Here is a 20,121-nt window from a genome sequence, read left to right as displayed (position 1 = left end):
CTGCGAAGCCTCATACCGCAATATAAGGAACGTCAAATACTAAGAAAGGGCGGCCTATGAAAGAATTACTACTTTCAATAAGTACACTTAAACGGCTAATTGGGAATAGAAAAACTGTAAAAAGCCCTCTGAGAAAGCCCCCCTCTAACCTTTGATAGTAAGCTTTTCTGTAGTCTGCCTGTTGATGTATTTTCCGTTTGAACTGTGCACAACATGAAGAGACGGAACACTGGCGGCTTGTCACAATGCCCCCCGATGACATCACAATAGCGCTGCTGCCTAGAAAACAAGCTGCGCAGAAGAAGTTGTTCTTTGGGTGGGAGGGTGGGCTAGTGGAAGGAGGGGGCAATCTCTTTTTTTCCCGGGTGGTAGGGGGATGACAGGAGAAGGGAAGCGGGTGGTGAGAAAGGTACAGAGGGCAGGGTTTGGGGGCTGGGAAGGAAAGGGAAAAGATTAGGGTTTGGGGATGATGAAAGGGCTTTCTACGGGTAAGGATGGCAAAGGGTGGCAGTGACGGAAAGTCAGGCAACCTGTCCTGTCCGTCTTTTTGTATCGTGAATTGGAAAGACTGCAAGGGGGAGGGGAGTTGCTTGCGCCCTAAAGGAGGAGTTATTCAGATTCATTGCAGTGGGCGGCGGCTGCAAAACGCACCATTCTTCTTGTTTTGGCTCTGCAAAGCAGCCTTTTCAAGGGTTGGCTTGGGTGACAAAATGTCTTGTGTAGGCGTGGGTTTGTCTCCCTCTCGCTCTCTCTCCCTAAGATGTGTCCGGCATAGGCCAGGGTGCCACTCGAGGCCCAAACCAATTCTGGTTATCGCTTCTCGGCCTTTTGGCTAAGATCAAGTGTAGTATCTGTTCTTATCAGTTTAATATCTGATACGTCCCCTATCTGGGGACCATATATTAAATGGATTTTTAGAACAGGGAGATGGAAAAAGAGCTTGCTCTGTCCACTCCACGCATTGACCTGGTATTGCAGTACCTCCAGGAACGGTGCACCCCTTCTTAACCCAGTTTCCAAAAGCAGAACTCAATTCACCTGATTCATATTAGCCCGATTTAATGAATTGGAAGAAAGCATACGTCTTCATATGCACCTCAATTTGGCCCATTCACTTTTCACACTTCCTCCTTTTGTTTTTTATCTTTCACACTTTTGACTTTCTTTATTCATCCAAATAGCAAACTCATCACCACTCAACCTGACCAACTCGGCTATGTCCCCGTGCTGCAGTTCTCTGTCTTATCTAGATCATTTGCAATTGAATGGAATAGATCCCTTTTGGACAAAGTGGATTCACCTGCTGCTGCAGTGACCACAGGTGTGATAACATCTAGAATTGGCATCTGGTGCGATCTCTCCGCTTCCACTCCAAAGAAAGTTACCTGTTTATTCCTATCATGCATTGGTTTTTGGGGTTTTCTTTGAGTAATGATGATCTCTTTAGTAGTCTGTTGGCGCCCTCTCCTGGAGGAATAGTTTGCTTGCTCTTGGACATTCTAAAAGAGAGGTCATGATAGACATTGAGCTTCTGAGCTCAATTGGGGACAGTCATGGGTGATGAATGTTTGCAACCTACTGCGAAGCCTCATACCGCAATATAAGGAACGTCAAATACTAAGAAAGGGCGGCCTATGAAAGAATTACTACTTTCAATAAGTACACTTAAACGGCTAATTGGGAATAGAAAAACTGTAAAAAGCCCTCTGAGAAAGCCCCCCTCTAACCTTTGATAGTAAGCTTTTCTGTAGTCTGCCTGTTGATGTATTTTCCGTTTGAACTGTGCACAACATGAAGAGACGGAACACTGGCGGCTTGTCACAATGCCCCCCGATGACATCACAATAGCGCTGCTGCCTAGAAAACAAGCTGCGCAGAAGAAGTTGTTCTTTGGGTGGGAGGGTGGGCTAGTGGAAGGAGGGGGCAATCTCTTTTTTTCCCGGGTGGTAGGGGGATGACAGGAGAAGGGAAGCGGGTGGTGAGAAAGGTACAGAGGGCAGGGTTTGGGGGCTGGGAAGGAAAGGGAAAAGATTAGGGTTTGGGGATGATGAAAGGGCTTTCTACGGGTAAGGATGGCAAAGGGTGGCAGTGACGGAAAGTCAGGCAACCTGTCCTGTCCGTCTTTTTGTATCGTGAATTGGAAAGACTGCAAGGGGGAGGGGAGTTGCTTGCGCCCTAAAGGAGGAGTTATTCAGATTCATTGCAGTGGGCGGCGGCTGCAAAACGCACCATTCTTCTTGTTTTGGCTCTGCAAAGCAGCCTTTTCAAGGGTTGGCTTGGGTGACAAAATGTCTTGTGTAGGCGTGGGTTTGTCTCCCTCTCGCTCTCTCTCCCTAAGATGTGTCCGGCATAGGCCAGGGTGCCACTCGAGGCCCAAACCAATTCTGGTTATCGCTTCTCGGCCTTTTGGCTAAGATCAAGTGTAGTATCTGTTCTTATCAGTTTAATATCTGATACGTCCCCTATCTGGGGACCATATATTAAATGGATTTTTAGAACAGGGAGATGGAAAAAGAGCTTGCTCTGTCCACTCCACGCATTGACCTGGTATTGCAGTACCGTCCAGGAACGGTGCACCCCTTCTTAACCCAGTTTCCAAAAGCAGAACTCAATTCACCTGATTCATATTAGCCCGATTTAATGAATTGGAAGAAAGCATACGTCTTCATATGCACCTCAATTTGGCCCATTCACTTTTCACACTTCCTCCTTTTGTTTTTTATCTTTCACACTTTTGACTTTCTTTATTCATCCAAATAGCAAACTCATCACCACTCAACCTGACCAACTCGGCTATGTCCCCGTGCTGCAGTTCTCTGTCTTATCTAGATCATTTGCAATTGAATGGAATAGATCCCTTTTGGACAAAGTGGATTCACCTGCTGCTGCAGTGACCACAGGTGTGATAACATCTAGAATTGGCATCTGGTGCGATCTCTCCGCTTCCACTCCAAAGAAAGTTACCTGTTTATTCCTATCATGCATTGGTTTTTGGGGTTTTCTTTGAGTAATGATGATCTCTTTAGTAGTCTGTTGGCGCCCTCTCCTGGAGGAATAGTTTGCTTGCTCTTGGACATTCTAAAAGAGAGGTCATGATAGACATTGAGCTTCTGAGCTCAATTGGGGACAGTCATGGGTGATGAATGTTTGCAACCTACTGCGAAGCCTCATACCGCAATATAAGGAACGTCAAATACTAAGAAAGGGCGGCCTATGAAAGAATTACTACTTTCAATAAGTACACTTAAACGGCTAATTGGGAATAGAAAAACTGTAAAAAGCCCTCTGAGAAAGCCCCCCTCTAACCTTTGATAGTAAGCTTTTCTGTAGTCTGCCTGTTGATGTATTTTCCGTTTGAACTGTGCACAACATGAAGAGACGGAACACTGGCGGCTTGTCACAATGCCCCCCGATGACATCACAATAGCGCTGCTGCCTAGAAAACAAGCTGCGCAGAAGAAGTTGTTCTTTGGGTGGGAGGGTGGGCTAGTGGAAGGAGGGGGCAATCTCTTTTTTTCCCGGGTGGTAGGGGGATGACAGGAGAAGGGAAGCGGGTGGTGAGAAAGGTACAGAGGGCAGGGTTTGGGGGCTGGGAAGGAAAGGGAAAAGATTAGGGTTTGGGGATGATGAAAGGGCTTTCTACGGGTAAGGATGGCAAAGGGTGGCAGTGACGGAAAGTCAGGCAACCTGTCCTGTCCGTCTTTTTGTATCGTGAATTGGAAAGACTGCAAGGGGGAGGGGAGTTGCTTGCGCCCTAAAGGAGGAGTTATTCAGATTCATTGCAGTGGGCGGCGGCTGCAAAACGCACCATTCTTCTTGTTTTGGCTCTGCAAAGCAGCCTTTTCAAGGGTTGGCTTGGGTGACAAAATGTCTTGTGTAGGCGTGGGTTTGTCTCCCTCTCGCTCTCTCTCCCTAAGATGTGTCCGGCATAGGCCAGGGTGCCACTCGAGGCCCAAACCAATTCTGGTTATCGCTTCTCGGCCTTTTGGCTAAGATCAAGTGTAGTATCTGTTCTTATCAGTTTAATATCTGATACGTCCCCTATCTGGGGACCATATATTAAATGGATTTTTAGAACAGGGAGATGGAAAAAGAGCTTGCTCTGTCCACTCCACGCATTGACCTGGTATTGCAGTACCTCCAGGAACGGTGCACCCCTTCTTAACCCAGTTTCCAAAAGCAGAACTCAATTCACCTGATTCATATTAGCCCGATTTAATGAATTGGAAGAAAGCATACGTCTTCATATGCACCTCAATTTGGCCCATTCACTTTTCACACTTCCTCCTTTTGTTTTTTATCTTTCACACTTTTGACTTTCTTTATTCATCCAAATAGCAAACTCATCACCACTCAACCTGACCAACTCGGCTATGTCCCCGTGCTGCAGTTCTCTGTCTTATCTAGATCATTTGCAATTGAATGGAATAGATCCCTTTTGGACAAAGTGGATTCACCTGCTGCTGCAGTGACCACAGGTGTGATAACATCTAGAATTGGCATCTGGTGCGATCTCTCCGCTTCCACTCCAAAGAAAGTTACCTGTTTATTCCTATCATGCATTGGTTTTTGGGGTTTTCTTTGAGTAATGATGATCTCTTTAGTAGTCTGTTGGCGCCCTCTCCTGGAGGAATAGTTTGCTTGCTCTTGGACATTCTAAAAGAGAGGTCATGATAGACATTGAGCTTCTGAGCTCAATTGGGGACAGTCATGGGTGATGAATGTTTGCAACCTACTGCGAAGCCTCATACCGCAATATAAGGAACGTCAAATACTAAGAAAGGGCGGCCTATGAAAGAATTACTACTTTCAATAAGTACACTTAAACGGCTAATTGGGAATAGAAAAACTGTAAAAAGCCCTCTGAGAAAGCCCCCCTCTAACCTTTGATAGTAAGCTTTTCTGTAGTCTGCCTGTTGATGTATTTTCCGTTTGAACTGTGCACAACATGAAGAGACGGAACACTGGCGGCTTGTCACAATGCCCCCCGATGACATCACAATAGCGCTGCTGCCTAGAAAACAAGCTGCGCAGAAGAAGTTGTTCTTTGGGTGGGAGGGTGGGCTAGTGGAAGGAGGGGGCAATCTCTTTTTTTCCCGGGTGGTAGGGGGATGACAGGAGAAGGGAAGCGGGTGGTGAGAAAGGTACAGAGGGCAGGGTTTGGGGGCTGGGAAGGAAAGGGAAAAGATTAGGGTTTGGGGATGATGAAAGGGCTTTCTACGGGTAAGGATGGCAAAGGGTGGCAGTGACGGAAAGTCAGGCAACCTGTCCTGTCCGTCTTTTTGTATCGTGAATTGGAAAGACTGCAAGGGGGAGGGGAGTTGCTTGCGCCCTAAAGGAGGAGTTATTCAGATTCATTGCAGTGGGCGGCGGCTGCAAAACGCACCATTCTTCTTGTTTTGGCTCTGCAAAGCAGCCTTTTCAAGGGTTGGCTTGGGTGACAAAATGTCTTGTGTAGGCGTGGGTTTGTCTCCCTCTCGCTCTCTCTCCCTAAGATGTGTCCGGCATAGGCCAGGGTGCCACTCGAGGCCCAAACCAATTCTGGTTATCGCTTCTCGGCCTTTTGGCTAAGATCAAGTGTAGTATCTGTTCTTATCAGTTTAATATCTGATACGTCCCCTATCTGGGGACCATATATTAAATGGATTTTTAGAACAGGGAGATGGAAAAAGAGCTTGCTCTGTCCACTCCACGCATTGACCTGGTATTGCAGTACCTCCAGGAACGGTGCACCCCTTCTTAACCCAGTTTCCAAAAGCAGAACTCAATTCACCTGATTCATATTAGCCCGATTTAATGAATTGGAAGAAAGCATACGTCTTCATATGCACCTCAATTTGGCCCATTCACTTTTCACACTTCCTCCTTTTGTTTTTTATCTTTCACACTTTTGACTTTCTTTATTCATCCAAATAGCAAACTCATCACCACTCAACCTGACCAACTCGGCTATGTCCCCGTGCTGCAGTTCTCTGTCTTATCTAGATCATTTGCAATTGAATGGAATAGATCCCTTTTGGACAAAGTGGATTCACCTGCTGCTGCAGTGACCACAGGTGTGATAACATCTAGAATTGGCATCTGGTGCGATCTCTCCGCTTCCACTCCAAAGAAAGTTACCTGTTTATTCCTATCATGCATTGGTTTTTGGGGTTTTCTTTGAGTAATGATGATCTCTTTAGTAGTCTGTTGGCGCCCTCTCCTGGAGGAATAGTTTGCTTGCTCTTGGACATTCTAAAAGAGAGGTCATGATAGACATTGAGCTTCTGAGCTCAATTGGGGACAGTCATGGGTGATGAATGTTTGCAACCTACTGCGAAGCCTCATACCGCAATATAAGGAACGTCAAATACTAAGAAAGGGCGGCCTATGAAAGAATTACTACTTTCAATAAGTACACTTAAACGGCTAATTGGGAATAGAAAAACTGTAAAAAGCCCTCTGAGAAAGCCCCCCTCTAACCTTTGATAGTAAGCTTTTCTGTAGTCTGCCTGTTGATGTATTTTCCGTTTGAACTGTGCACAACATGAAGAGACGGAACACTGGCGGCTTGTCACAATGCCCCCCGATGACATCACAATAGCGCTGCTGCCTAGAAAACAAGCTGCGCAGAAGAAGTTGTTCTTTGGGTGGGAGGGTGGGCTAGTGGAAGGAGGGGGCAATCTCTTTTTTTCCCGGGTGGTAGGGGGATGACAGGAGAAGGGAAGCGGGTGGTGAGAAAGGTACAGAGGGCAGGGTTTGGGGGCTGGGAAGGAAAGGGAAAAGATTAGGGTTTGGGGATGATGAAAGGGCTTTCTACGGGTAAGGATGGCAAAGGGTGGCAGTGACGGAAAGTCAGGCAACCTGTCCTGTCCGTCTTTTTGTATCGTGAATTGGAAAGACTGCAAGGGGGAGGGGAGTTGCTTGCGCCCTAAAGGAGGAGTTATTCAGATTCATTGCAGTGGGCGGCGGCTGCAAAACGCACCATTCTTCTTGTTTTGGCTCTGCAAAGCAGCCTTTTCAAGGGTTGGCTTGGGTGACAAAATGTCTTGTGTAGGCGTGGGTTTGTCTCCCTCTCGCTCTCTCTCCCTAAGATGTGTCCGGCATAGGCCAGGGTGCCACTCGAGGCCCAAACCAATTCTGGTTATCGCTTCTCGGCCTTTTGGCTAAGATCAAGTGTAGTATCTGTTCTTATCAGTTTAATATCTGATACGTCCCCTATCTGGGGACCATATATTAAATGGATTTTTAGAACAGGGAGATGGAAAAAGAGCTTGCTCTGTCCACTCCACGCATTGACCTGGTATTGCAGTACCTCCAGGAACGGTGCACCCCTTCTTAACCCAGTTTCCAAAAGCAGAACTCAATTCACCTGATTCATATTAGCCCGATTTAATGAATTGGAAGAAAGCATACGTCTTCATATGCACCTCAATTTGGCCCATTCACTTTTCACACTTCCTCCTTTTGTTTTTTATCTTTCACACTTTTGACTTTCTTTATTCATCCAAATAGCAAACTCATCACCACTCAACCTGACCAACTCGGCTATGTCCCCGTGCTGCAGTTCTCTGTCTTATCTAGATCATTTGCAATTGAATGGAATAGATCCCTTTTGGACAAAGTGGATTCACCTGCTGCTGCAGTGACCACAGGTGTGATAACATCTAGAATTGGCATCTGGTGCGATCTCTCCGCTTCCACTCCAAAGAAAGTTACCTGTTTATTCCTATCATGCATTGGTTTTTGGGGTTTTCTTTGAGTAATGATGATCTCTTTAGTAGTCTGTTGGCGCCCTCTCCTGGAGGAATAGTTTGCTTGCTCTTGGACATTCTAAAAGAGAGGTCATGATAGACATTGAGCTTCTGAGCTCAATTGGGGACAGTCATGGGTGATGAATGTTTGCAACCTACTGCGAAGCCTCATACCGCAATATAAGGAACGTCAAATACTAAGAAAGGGCGGCCTATGAAAGAATTACTACTTTCAATAAGTACACTTAAACGGCTAATTGGGAATAGAAAAACTGTAAAAAGCCCTCTGAGAAAGCCCCCCTCTAACCTTTGATAGTAAGCTTTTCTGTAGTCTGCCTGTTGATGTATTTTCCGTTTGAACTGTGCACAACATGAAGAGACGGAACACTGGCGGCTTGTCACAATGCCCCCCGATGACATCACAATAGCGCTGCTGCCTAGAAAACAAGCTGCGCAGAAGAAGTTGTTCTTTGGGTGGGAGGGTGGGCTAGTGGAAGGAGGGGGCAATCTCTTTTTTTCCCGGGTGGTAGGGGGATGACAGGAGAAGGGAAGCGGGTGGTGAGAAAGGTACAGAGGGCAGGGTTTGGGGGCTGGGAAGGAAAGGGAAAAGATTAGGGTTTGGGGATGATGAAAGGGCTTTCTACGGGTAAGGATGGCAAAGGGTGGCAGTGACGGAAAGTCAGGCAACCTGTCCTGTCCGTCTTTTTGTATCGTGAATTGGAAAGACTGCAAGGGGGAGGGGAGTTGCTTGCGCCCTAAAGGAGGAGTTATTCAGATTCATTGCAGTGGGCGGCGGCTGCAAAACGCACCATTCTTCTTGTTTTGGCTCTGCAAAGCAGCCTTTTCAAGGGTTGGCTTGGGTGACAAAATGTCTTGTGTAGGCGTGGGTTTGTCTCCCTCTCGCTCTCTCTCCCTAAGATGTGTCCGGCATAGGCCAGGGTGCCACTCGAGGCCCAAACCAATTCTGGTTATCGCTTCTCGGCCTTTTGGCTAAGATCAAGTGTAGTATCTGTTCTTATCAGTTTAATATCTGATACGTCCCCTATCTGGGGACCATATATTAAATGGATTTTTAGAACAGGGAGATGGAAAAAGAGCTTGCTCTGTCCACTCCACGCATTGACCTGGTATTGCAGTACCTCCAGGAACGGTGCACCCCTTCTTAACCCAGTTTCCAAAAGCAGAACTCAATTCACCTGATTCATATTAGCCCGATTTAATGAATTGGAAGAAAGCATACGTCTTCATATGCACCTCAATTTGGCCCATTCACTTTTCACACTTCCTCCTTTTGTTTTTTATCTTTCACACTTTTGACTTTCTTTATTCATCCAAATAGCAAACTCATCACCACTCAACCTGACCAACTCGGCTATGTCCCCGTGCTGCAGTTCTCTGTCTTATCTAGATCATTTGCAATTGAATGGAATAGATCCCTTTTGGACAAAGTGGATTCACCTGCTGCTGCAGTGACCACAGGTGTGATAACATCTAGAATTGGCATCTGGTGCGATCTCTCCGCTTCCACTCCAAAGAAAGTTACCTGTTTATTCCTATCATGCATTGGTTTTTGGGGTTTTCTTTGAGTAATGATGATCTCTTTAGTAGTCTGTTGGCGCCCTCTCCTGGAGGAATAGTTTGCTTGCTCTTGGACATTCTAAAAGAGAGGTCATGATAGACATTGAGCTTCTGAGCTCAATTGGGGACAGTCATGGGTGATGAATGTTTGCAACCTACTGCGAAGCCTCATACCGCAATATAAGGAACGTCAAATACTAAGAAAGGGCGGCCTATGAAAGAATTACTACTTTCAATAAGTACACTTAAACGGCTAATTGGGAATAGAAAAACTGTAAAAAGCCCTCTGAGAAAGCCCCCCTCTAACCTTTGATAGTAAGCTTTTCTGTAGTCTGCCTGTTGATGTATTTTCCGTTTGAACTGTGCACAACATGAAGAGACGGAACACTGGCGGCTTGTCACAATGCCCCCCGATGACATCACAATAGCGCTGCTGCCTAGAAAACAAGCTGCGCAGAAGAAGTTGTTCTTTGGGTGGGAGGGTGGGCTAGTGGAAGGAGGGGGCAATCTCTTTTTTTCCCGGGTGGTAGGGGGATGACAGGAGAAGGGAAGCGGGTGGTGAGAAAGGTACAGAGGGCAGGGTTTGGGGGCTGGGAAGGAAAGGGAAAAGATTAGGGTTTGGGGATGATGAAAGGGCTTTCTACGGGTAAGGATGGCAAAGGGTGGCAGTGACGGAAAGTCAGGCAACCTGTCCTGTCCGTCTTTTTGTATCGTGAATTGGAAAGACTGCAAGGGGGAGGGGAGTTGCTTGCGCCCTAAAGGAGGAGTTATTCAGATTCATTGCAGTGGGCGGCGGCTGCAAAACGCACCATTCTTCTTGTTTTGGCTCTGCAAAGCAGCCTTTTCAAGGGTTGGCTTGGGTGACAAAATGTCTTGTGTAGGCGTGGGTTTGTCTCCCTCTCGCTCTCTCTCCCTAAGATGTGTCCGGCATAGGCCAGGGTGCCACTCGAGGCCCAAACCAATTCTGGTTATCGCTTCTCGGCCTTTTGGCTAAGATCAAGTGTAGTATCTGTTCTTATCAGTTTAATATCTGATACGTCCCCTATCTGGGGACCATATATTAAATGGATTTTTAGAACAGGGAGATGGAAAAAGAGCTTGCTCTGTCCACTCCACGCATTGACCTGGTATTGCAGTACCTCCAGGAACGGTGCACCCCTTCTTAACCCAGTTTCCAAAAGCAGAACTCAATTCACCTGATTCATATTAGCCCGATTTAATGAATTGGAAGAAAGCATACGTCTTCATATGCACCTCAATTTGGCCCATTCACTTTTCACACTTCCTCCTTTTGTTTTTTATCTTTCACACTTTTGACTTTCTTTATTCATCCAAATAGCAAACTCATCACCACTCAACCTGACCAACTCGGCTATGTCCCCGTGCTGCAGTTCTCTGTCTTATCTAGATCATTTGCAATTGAATGGAATAGATCCCTTTTGGACAAAGTGGATTCACCTGCTGCTGCAGTGACCACAGGTGTGATAACATCTAGAATTGGCATCTGGTGCGATCTCTCCGCTTCCACTCCAAAGAAAGTTACCTGTTTATTCCTATCATGCATTGGTTTTTGGGGTTTTCTTTGAGTAATGATGATCTCTTTAGTAGTCTGTTGGCGCCCTCTCCTGGAGGAATAGTTTGCTTGCTCTTGGACATTCTAAAAGAGAGGTCATGATAGACATTGAGCTTCTGAGCTCAATTGGGGACAGTCATGGGTGATGAATGTTTGCAACCTACTGCGAAGCCTCATACCGCAATATAAGGAACGTCAAATACTAAGAAAGGGCGGCCTATGAAAGAATTACTACTTTCAATAAGTACACTTAAACGGCTAATTGGGAATAGAAAAACTGTAAAAAGCCCTCTGAGAAAGCCCCCCTCTAACCTTTGATAGTAAGCTTTTCTGTAGTCTGCCTGTTGATGTATTTTCCGTTTGAACTGTGCACAACATGAAGAGACGGAACACTGGCGGCTTGTCACAATGCCCCCCGATGACATCACAATAGCGCTGCTGCCTAGAAAACAAGCTGCGCAGAAGAAGTTGTTCTTTGGGTGGGAGGGTGGGCTAGTGGAAGGAGGGGGCAATCTCTTTTTTTCCCGGGTGGTAGGGGGATGACAGGAGAAGGGAAGCGGGTGGTGAGAAAGGTACAGAGGGCAGGGTTTGGGGGCTGGGAAGGAAAGGGAAAAGATTAGGGTTTGGGGATGATGAAAGGGCTTTCTACGGGTAAGGATGGCAAAGGGTGGCAGTGACGGAAAGTCAGGCAACCTGTCCTGTCCGTCTTTTTGTATCGTGAATTGGAAAGACTGCAAGGGGGAGGGGAGTTGCTTGCGCCCTAAAGGAGGAGTTATTCAGATTCATTGCAGTGGGCGGCGGCTGCAAAACGCACCATTCTTCTTGTTTTGGCTCTGCAAAGCAGCCTTTTCAAGGGTTGGCTTGGGTGACAAAATGTCTTGTGTAGGCGTGGGTTTGTCTCCCTCTCGCTCTCTCTCCCTAAGATGTGTCCGGCATAGGCCAGGGTGCCACTCGAGGCCCAAACCAATTCTGGTTATCGCTTCTCGGCCTTTTGGCTAAGATCAAGTGTAGTATCTGTTCTTATCAGTTTAATATCTGATACGTCCCCTATCTGGGGACCATATATTAAATGGATTTTTAGAACAGGGAGATGGAAAAAGAGCTTGCTCTGTCCACTCCACGCATTGACCTGGTATTGCAGTACCTCCAGGAACGGTGCACCCCTTCTTAACCCAGTTTCCAAAAGCAGAACTCAATTCACCTGATTCATATTAGCCCGATTTAATGAATTGGAAGAAAGCATACGTCTTCATATGCACCTCAATTTGGCCCATTCACTTTTCACACTTCCTCCTTTTGTTTTTTATCTTTCACACTTTTGACTTTCTTTATTCATCCAAATAGCAAACTCATCACCACTCAACCTGACCAACTCGGCTATGTCCCCGTGCTGCAGTTCTCTGTCTTATCTAGATCATTTGCAATTGAATGGAATAGATCCCTTTTGGACAAAGTGGATTCACCTGCTGCTGCAGTGACCACAGGTGTGATAACATCTAGAATTGGCATCTGGTGCGATCTCTCCGCTTCCACTCCAAAGAAAGTTACCTGTTTATTCCTATCATGCATTGGTTTTTGGGGTTTTCTTTGAGTAATGATGATCTCTTTAGTAGTCTGTTGGCGCCCTCTCCTGGAGGAATAGTTTGCTTGCTCTTGGACATTCTAAAAGAGAGGTCATGATAGACATTGAGCTTCTGAGCTCAATTGGGGACAGTCATGGGTGATGAATGTTTGCAACCTACTGCGAAGCCTCATACCGCAATATAAGGAACGTCAAATACTAAGAAAGGGCGGCCTATGAAAGAATTACTACTTTCAATAAGTACACTTAAACGGCTAATTGGGAATAGAAAAACTGTAAAAAGCCCTCTGAGAAAGCCCCCCTCTAACCTTTGATAGTAAGCTTTTCTGTAGTCTGCCTGTTGATGTATTTTCCGTTTGAACTGTGCACAACATGAAGAGACGGAACACTGGCGGCTTGTCACAATGCCCCCCGATGACATCACAATAGCGCTGCTGCCTAGAAAACAAGCTGCGCAGAAGAAGTTGTTCTTTGGGTGGGAGGGTGGGCTAGTGGAAGGAGGGGGCAATCTCTTTTTTTCCCGGGTGGTAGGGGGATGACAGGAGAAGGGAAGCGGGTGGTGAGAAAGGTACAGAGGGCAGGGTTTGGGGGCTGGGAAGGAAAGGGAAAAGATTAGGGTTTGGGGATGATGAAAGGGCTTTCTACGGGTAAGGATGGCAAAGGGTGGCAGTGACGGAAAGTCAGGCAACCTGTCCTGTCCGTCTTTTTGTATCGTGAATTGGAAAGACTGCAAGGGGGAGGGGAGTTGCTTGCGCCCTAAAGGAGGAGTTATTCAGATTCATTGCAGTGGGCGGCGGCTGCAAAACGCACCATTCTTCTTGTTTTGGCTCTGCAAAGCAGCCTTTTCAAGGGTTGGCTTGGGTGACAAAATGTCTTGTGTAGGCGTGGGTTTGTCTCCCTCTCGCTCTCTCTCCCTAAGATGTGTCCGGCATAGGCCAGGGTGCCACTCGAGGCCCAAACCAATTCTGGTTATCGCTTCTCGGCCTTTTGGCTAAGATCAAGTGTAGTATCTGTTCTTATCAGTTTAATATCTGATACGTCCCCTATCTGGGGACCATATATTAAATGGATTTTTAGAACAGGGAGATGGAAAAAGAGCTTGCTCTGTCCACTCCACGCATTGACCTGGTATTGCAGTACCTCCAGGAACGGTGCACCCCTTCTTAACCCAGTTTCCAAAAGCAGAACTCAATTCACCTGATTCATATTAGCCCGATTTAATGAATTGGAAGAAAGCATACGTCTTCATATGCACCTCAATTTGGCCCATTCACTTTTCACACTTCCTCCTTTTGTTTTTTATCTTTCACACTTTTGACTTTCTTTATTCATCCAAATAGCAAACTCATCACCACTCAACCTGACCAACTCGGCTATGTCCCCGTGCTGCAGTTCTCTGTCTTATCTAGATCATTTGCAATTGAATGGAATAGATCCCTTTTGGACAAAGTGGATTCACCTGCTGCTGCAGTGACCACAGGTGTGATAACATCTAGAATTGGCATCTGGTGCGATCTCTCCGCTTCCACTCCAAAGAAAGTTACCTGTTTATTCCTATCATGCATTGGTTTTTGGGGTTTTCTTTGAGTAATGATGATCTCTTTAGTAGTCTGTTGGCGCCCTCTCCTGGAGGAATAGTTTGCTTGCTCTTGGACATTCTAAAAGAGAGGTCATGATAGACATTGAGCTTCTGAGCTCAATTGGGGACAGTCATGGGTGATGAATGTTTGCAACCTACTGCGAAGCCTCATACCGCAATATAAGGAACGTCAAATACTAAGAAAGGGCGGCCTATGAAAGAATTACTACTTTCAATAAGTACACTTAAACGGCTAATTGGGAATAGAAAAACTGTAAAAAGCCCTCTGAGAAAGCCCCCCTCTAACCTTTGATAGTAAGCTTTTCTGTAGTCTGCCTGTTGATGTATTTTCCGTTTGAACTGTGCACAACATGAAGAGACGGAACACTGGCGGCTTGTCACAATGCCCCCCGATGACATCACAATAGCGCTGCTGCCTAGAAAACAAGCTGCGCAGAAGAAGTTGTTCTTTGGGTGGGAGGGTGGGCTAGTGGAAGGAGGGGGCAATCTCTTTTTTTCCCGGGTGGTAGGGGGATGACAGGAGAAGGGAAGCGGGTGGTGAGAAAGGTACAGAGGGCAGGGTTTGGGGGCTGGGAAGGAAAGGGAAAAGATTAGGGTTTGGGGATGATGAAAGGGCTTTCTACGGGTAAGGATGGCAAAGGGTGGCAGTGACGGAAAGTCAGGCAACCTGTCCTGTCCGTCTTTTTGTATCGTGAATTGGAAAGACTGCAAGGGGGAGGGGAGTTGCTTGCGCCCTAAAGGAGGAGTTATTCAGATTCATTGCAGTGGGCGGCGGCTGCAAAACGCACCATTCTTCTTGTTTTGGCTCTGCAAAGCAGCCTTTTCAAGGGTTGGCTTGGGTGACAAAATGTCTTGTGTAGGCGTGGGTTTGTCTCCCTCTCGCTCTCTCTCCCTAAGATGTGTCCGGCATAGGCCAGGGTGCCACTCGAGGCCCAAACCAATTCTGGTTATCGCTTCTCGGCCTTTTGGCTAAGATCAAGTGTAGTATCTGTTCTTATCAGTTTAATATCTGATACGTCCCCTATCTGGGGACAATATATTAAATGGATTTTTAGAACAGGGAGATGGAAAAAGAGCTTGCTCTGTCCACTCCACGCATTGACCTGGTATTGCAGTACCTCCAGGAACGGTGCACCCCTTCTTAACCCAGTTTCCAAAAGCAGAACTCAATTCACCTGATTCATATTAGCCCGATTTAATGAATTGGAAGAAAGCATACGTCTTCATATGCACCTCAATTTGGCCCATTCACTTTTCACACTTCCTCCTTTTGTTTTTTATCTTTCACACTTTTGACTTTCTTTATTCATCCAAATAGCAAACTCATCACCACTCAACCTGACCAACTCGGCTATGTCCCCGTGCTGCAGTTCTCTGTCTTATCTAGATCATTTGCAATTGAATGGAATAGATCCCTTTTGGACAAAGTGGATTCACCTGCTGCTGCAGTGACCACAGGTGTGATAACATCTAGAATTGGCATCTGGTGCGATCTCTCCGCTTCCACTCCAAAGAAAGTTACCTGTTTATTCCTATCATGCATTGGTTTTTGGGGTTTTCTTTGAGTAATGATGATCTCTTTAGTAGTCTGTTGGCGCCCTCTCCTGGAGGAATAGTTTGCTTGCTCTTGGACATTCTAAAAGAGAGGTCATGATAGACATTGAGCTTCTGAGCTCAATTGGGGACAGTCATGGGTGATGAATGTTTGCAACCTACTGCGAAGCCTCATACCGCAATATAAGGAACGTCAAATACTAAGAAAGGGCGGCCTATGAAAGAATTACTACTTTCAATAAGTACACTTAAACGGCTAATTGGGAATAGAAAAACTGTAAAAAGCCCTCTGAGAAAGCCCCCCTCTAACCTTTGATAGTAAGCTTTTCTGTAGTCTGCCTGTTGATGTATTTTCCGTTTGAACTGTGCACAACATGAAGAGACGGAACACTGGCGGCTTGTCACAATGCCCCCCGATGACATCACAATAGCGCTGCTGCCTAGAAAACAAGCTGCGCAGAAGAAGTTGTTCTTTGGGTGGGAGGGTGGGCTAGTGGAAGGAGGGGGCAATCTCTTTTTTTCCCGGGTGGTAGGGGGATGACAGGAGAAGGGAAGCGGGTGGTGAGAAAGGTACAGAGGGCAGGGTTTGGGGGCTGGGAAGGAAAGGGAAAAGATTAGGGTTTGGGGATGATGAAAGGGCTTTCTACGGGTAAGGATGGCAAAGGGTGGCAGTGACGGAAAGTCAGGCAACCTGTCCTGTCCGTCTTTTTGTATCGTGAATTGGAAAGACTGCAAGGGGGAGGGGAGTTGCTTGCGCCCTAAAGGAGGAGTTATTCAGATTCATTGCAGTGGGCGGCGGCTGCAAAACGCACCATTCTTCTTGTTTTGGCTCTGCAAAGCAGCCTTTTCAAGGGTTGGCTTGGGTGACAAAATGTCTTGTGTAGGCGTGGGTTTGTCTCCCTCTCGCTCTCTCTCCCTAAGATGTGTCCGGCATAGGCCAGGGTGCCACTCGAGGCCCAAACCAATTCTGGTTATCGCTTCTCGGCCTTTTGGCTAAGATCAAGTGTAGTATCTGTTCTTATCAGTTTAATATCTGATACGTCCCCTATCTGGGGACCATATATTAAATGGATTTTTAGAACAGGGAGATGGAAAAAGAGCTTGCTCTGTCCACTCCACGCATTGACCTGGTATTGCAGTACCTCCAGGAACGGTGCACCCCTTCTTAACCCAGTTTCCAAAAGCAGAACTCAATTCACCTGATTCATATTAGCCCGATTTAATGAATTGGAAGAAAGCATACGTCTTCATATGCACCTCAATTTGGCCCATTCACTTTTCACACTTCCTCCTTTTGTTTTTTATCTTTCACACTTTTGACTTTCTTTATTCATCCAAATAGCAAACTCATCACCACTCAACCTGACCAACTCGGCTATGTCCCCGTGCTGCAGTTCTCTGTCTTATCTAGATCATTTGCAATTGAATGGAATAGATCCCTTTTGGACAAAGTGGATTCACCTGCTGCTGCAGTGACCACAGGTGTGATAACATCTAGAATTGGCATCTGGTGCGATCTCTCCGCTTCCACTCCAAAGAAAGTTACCTGTTTATTCCTATCATGCATTGGTTTTTGGGGTTTTCTTTGAGTAATGATGATCTCTTTAGTAGTCTGTTGGCGCCCTCTCCTGGAGGAATAGTTTGCTTGCTCTTGGACATTCTAAAAGAGAGGTCATGATAGACATTGAGCTTCTGAGCTCAATTGGGGACAGTCATGGGTGATGAATGTTTGCAACCTACTGCGAAGCCTCATACCGCAATATAAGGAACGTCAAATACTAAGAAAGGGCGGCCTATGAAAGAATTACTACTTTCAATAAGTACACTTAAACGGCTAATTGGGAATAGAAAAACTGTAAAAAGCCCTCTGAGAAAGCCCCCCTCTAACCTTTGATAGTAAGCTTTTCTGTAGTCTGCCTGTTGATGTATTTTCCGTTTGAACTGTGCACAACATGAAGAGACGGAACACTGGCGGCTTGTCACAATGCCCCCCGATGACATCACAATAGCGCTGCTGCCTAGAAAACAAGCTGCGCAGAAGAAGTTGTTCTTTGGGTGGGAGGGTGGGCTAGTGGAAGGAGGGGGCAATCTCTTTTTTTCCCGGGTGGTAGGGGGATGACAGGAGAAGGGAAGCGGGTGGTGAGAAAGGTACAGAGGGCAGGGTTTGGGGGCTGGGAAGGAAAGGGAAAAGATTAGGGTTTGGGGATGATGAAAGGGCTTTCTACGGGTAAGGATGGCAAAGGGTGGCAGTGACGGAAAGTCAGGCAACCTGTCCTGTCCGTCTTTTTGTATCGTGAATTGGAAAGACTGCAAGGGGGAGGGGAGTTGCTTGCGCCCTAAAGGAGGAGTTATTCAGATTCATTGCAGTGGGCGGCGGCTGCAAAACGCACCATTCTTCTTGTTTTGGCTCTGCAAAGCAGCCTTTTCAAGGGTTGGCTTGGGTGACAAAATGTCTTGTGTAGGCGTGGGTTTGTCTCCCTCTCGCTCTCTCTCCCTAAGATGTGTCCGGCATAGGCCAGGGTGCCACTCGAGGCCCAAACCAATTCTGGTTATCGCTTCTCGGCCTTTTGGCTAAGATCAAGTGTAGTATCTGTTCTTATCAGTTTAATATCTGATACGTCCCCTATCTGGGGACCATATATTAAATGGATTTTTAGAACAGGGAGATGGAAAAAGAGCTTGCTCTGTCCACTCCACGCATTGACCTGGTATTGCAGTACCTCCAGGAACGGTGCACCCCTTCTTAACCCAGTTTCCAAAAGCAGAACTCAATTCACCTGATTCATATTAGCCCGATTTAATGAATTGGAAGAAAGCATACGTCTTCATATGCACCTCAATTTGGCCCATTCACTTTTCACACTTCCTCCTTTTGTTTTTTATCTTTCACACTTTTGACTTTCTTTATTCATCCAAATAGCAAACTCATCACCACTCAACCTGACCAACTCGGCTATGTCCCCGTGCTGCAGTTCTCTGTCTTATCTAGATCATTTGCAATTGAATGGAATAGATCCCTTTTGGACAAAGTGGATTCACCTGCTGCTGCAGTGACCACAGGTGTGATAACATCTAGAATTGGCATCTGGTGCGATCTCTCCGCTTCCACTCCAAAGAAAGTTACCTGTTTATTCCTATCATGCATTGGTTTTTGGGGTTTTCTTTGAGTAATGATGATCTCTTTAGTAGTCTGTTGGCGCCCTCTCCTGGAGGAATAGTTTGCTTGCTCTTGGACATTCTAAAAGAGAGGTCATGATAGACATTGAGCTTCTGAGCTCAATTGGGGACAGTCATGGGTGATGAATGTTTGCAACCTACTGCGAAGCCTCATACCGCAATATAAGGAACGTCAAATACTAAGAAAGGGCGGCCTATGAAAGAATTACTACTTTCAATAAGTACACTTAAACGGCTAATTGGGAATAGAAAAACTGTAAAAAGCCCTCTGAGAAAGCCCCCCTCTAACCTTTGATAGTAAGCTTTTCTGTAGTCTGCCTGTTGATGTATTTTCCGTTTGAACTGTGCACAACATGAAGAGACGGAACACTGGCGGCTTGTCACAATGCCCCCCGATGACATCACAATAGCGCTGCTGCCTAGAAAACAAGCTGCGCAGAAGAAGTTGTTCTTTGGGTGGGAGGGTGGGCTAGTGGAAGGAGGGGGCAATCTCTTTTTTTCCCGGGTGGTAGGGGGATGACAGGAGAAGGGAAGCGGGTGGTGAGAAAGGTACAGAGGGCAGGGTTTGGGGGCTGGGAAGGAAAGGGAAAAGATTAGGGTTTGGGGATGATGAAAGGGCTTTCTACGGGTAAGGATGGCAAAGGGTGGCAGTGACGGAAAGTCAGGCAACCTGTCCTGTCCGTCTTTTTGTATCGTGAATTGGAAAGACTGCAAGGGGGAGGGGAGTTGCTTGCGCCCTAAAGGAGGAGTTATTCAGATTCATTGCAGTGGGCGGCGGCTGCAAAACGCACCATTCTTCTTGTTTTGGCTCTGCAAAGCAGCCTTTTCAAGGGTTGGCTTGGGTGACAAAATGTCTTGTGTAGGCGTGGGTTTGTCTCCCTCTCGCTCTCTCTCCCTAAGATGTGTCCGGCATAGGCCAGGGTGCCACTCGAGGCCCAAACCAATTCTGGTTATCGCTTCTCGGCCTTTTGGCTAAGATCAAGTGTAGTATCTGTTCTTATCAGTTTAATATCTGATACGTCCCCTATCTGGGGACCATATATTAAATGGATTTTTAGAACAGGGAGATGGAAAAAGAGCTTGCTCTGTCCACTCCACGCATTGACCTGGTATTGCAGTACCTCCAGGAACGGTGCACCCCTTCTTAACCCAGTTTCCAAAAGCAGAACTCAATTCACCTGATTCATATTAGCCCGATTTAATGAATTGGAAGAAAGCATACGTCTTCATATGCACCTCAATTTGGCCCATTCACTTTTCACACTTCCTCCTTTTGTTTTTTATCTTTCACACTTTTGACTTTCTTTATTCATCCAAATAGCAA

At 46.4% G+C, this 20,121-nt stretch overlaps 13 non-coding genes across 13 annotated transcripts; all 13 read left to right on the top strand.

Moving 5' to 3' along the window:
• The first annotated feature begins 812 nt into the window (after nucleotides 1–812).
• On the top strand, nucleotides 813–1,003 carry LOC142276128 (U2 spliceosomal RNA). Its single transcript, XR_012739647.1, has one exon. It is a non-coding gene; the product is annotated as a U2 spliceosomal RNA (small nuclear RNA).
• A 1,387-nt stretch (nucleotides 1,004–2,390) lies between these two features.
• LOC142276129 (U2 spliceosomal RNA) lies at nucleotides 2,391–2,582 on the top strand. The gene has a single exon (XR_012739648.1). It is a non-coding gene; the product is annotated as a U2 spliceosomal RNA (small nuclear RNA).
• A 1,387-nt stretch (nucleotides 2,583–3,969) lies between these two features.
• Nucleotides 3,970–4,160, top strand: LOC142276127 (U2 spliceosomal RNA). The gene has a single exon (XR_012739646.1). It is a non-coding gene; the product is annotated as a U2 spliceosomal RNA (small nuclear RNA).
• A 1,387-nt stretch (nucleotides 4,161–5,547) lies between these two features.
• On the top strand, nucleotides 5,548–5,738 carry LOC142276126 (U2 spliceosomal RNA). Its single transcript, XR_012739645.1, has one exon. It is a non-coding gene; the product is annotated as a U2 spliceosomal RNA (small nuclear RNA).
• Nucleotides 5,739–7,125: 1,387 nt separating this feature from the next.
• On the top strand, nucleotides 7,126–7,316 carry LOC142276125 (U2 spliceosomal RNA). Its single transcript, XR_012739644.1, has one exon. It is a non-coding gene; the product is annotated as a U2 spliceosomal RNA (small nuclear RNA).
• A 1,387-nt stretch (nucleotides 7,317–8,703) lies between these two features.
• On the top strand, nucleotides 8,704–8,894 carry LOC142276124 (U2 spliceosomal RNA). Its single transcript, XR_012739643.1, has one exon. It is a non-coding gene; the product is annotated as a U2 spliceosomal RNA (small nuclear RNA).
• Nucleotides 8,895–10,281: 1,387 nt separating this feature from the next.
• On the top strand, nucleotides 10,282–10,472 carry LOC142276123 (U2 spliceosomal RNA). Its single transcript, XR_012739642.1, has one exon. It is a non-coding gene; the product is annotated as a U2 spliceosomal RNA (small nuclear RNA).
• Nucleotides 10,473–11,859: 1,387 nt separating this feature from the next.
• On the top strand, nucleotides 11,860–12,050 carry LOC142276121 (U2 spliceosomal RNA). Its single transcript, XR_012739641.1, has one exon. It is a non-coding gene; the product is annotated as a U2 spliceosomal RNA (small nuclear RNA).
• A 1,387-nt stretch (nucleotides 12,051–13,437) lies between these two features.
• On the top strand, nucleotides 13,438–13,628 carry LOC142276120 (U2 spliceosomal RNA). The gene has a single exon (XR_012739640.1). It is a non-coding gene; the product is annotated as a U2 spliceosomal RNA (small nuclear RNA).
• Nucleotides 13,629–15,015: 1,387 nt separating this feature from the next.
• LOC142276106 (U2 spliceosomal RNA) lies at nucleotides 15,016–15,206 on the top strand. Its single transcript, XR_012739627.1, has one exon. It is a non-coding gene; the product is annotated as a U2 spliceosomal RNA (small nuclear RNA).
• A 1,387-nt stretch (nucleotides 15,207–16,593) lies between these two features.
• LOC142276119 (U2 spliceosomal RNA) lies at nucleotides 16,594–16,784 on the top strand. Its single transcript, XR_012739639.1, has one exon. It is a non-coding gene; the product is annotated as a U2 spliceosomal RNA (small nuclear RNA).
• A 1,387-nt stretch (nucleotides 16,785–18,171) lies between these two features.
• On the top strand, nucleotides 18,172–18,362 carry LOC142276117 (U2 spliceosomal RNA). Its single transcript, XR_012739637.1, has one exon. It is a non-coding gene; the product is annotated as a U2 spliceosomal RNA (small nuclear RNA).
• Nucleotides 18,363–19,749: 1,387 nt separating this feature from the next.
• On the top strand, nucleotides 19,750–19,940 carry LOC142276116 (U2 spliceosomal RNA). The gene has a single exon (XR_012739636.1). It is a non-coding gene; the product is annotated as a U2 spliceosomal RNA (small nuclear RNA).
• The last annotated feature ends 181 nt before the right edge of the window (nucleotides 19,941–20,121 follow it).

This window comes from Anomaloglossus baeobatrachus, unplaced genomic scaffold (assembly GCF_048569485.1).
Source record: "Anomaloglossus baeobatrachus isolate aAnoBae1 unplaced genomic scaffold, aAnoBae1.hap1 Scaffold_3922, whole genome shotgun sequence".
In the NCBI taxonomy this organism is placed as follows: Eukaryota; Metazoa; Chordata; class Amphibia; order Anura; family Aromobatidae; genus Anomaloglossus; species Anomaloglossus baeobatrachus.
The sequence above is the reverse complement of the archived record's forward strand: the minus strand, read 5'-3'. Positions and strand labels throughout refer to the sequence as shown.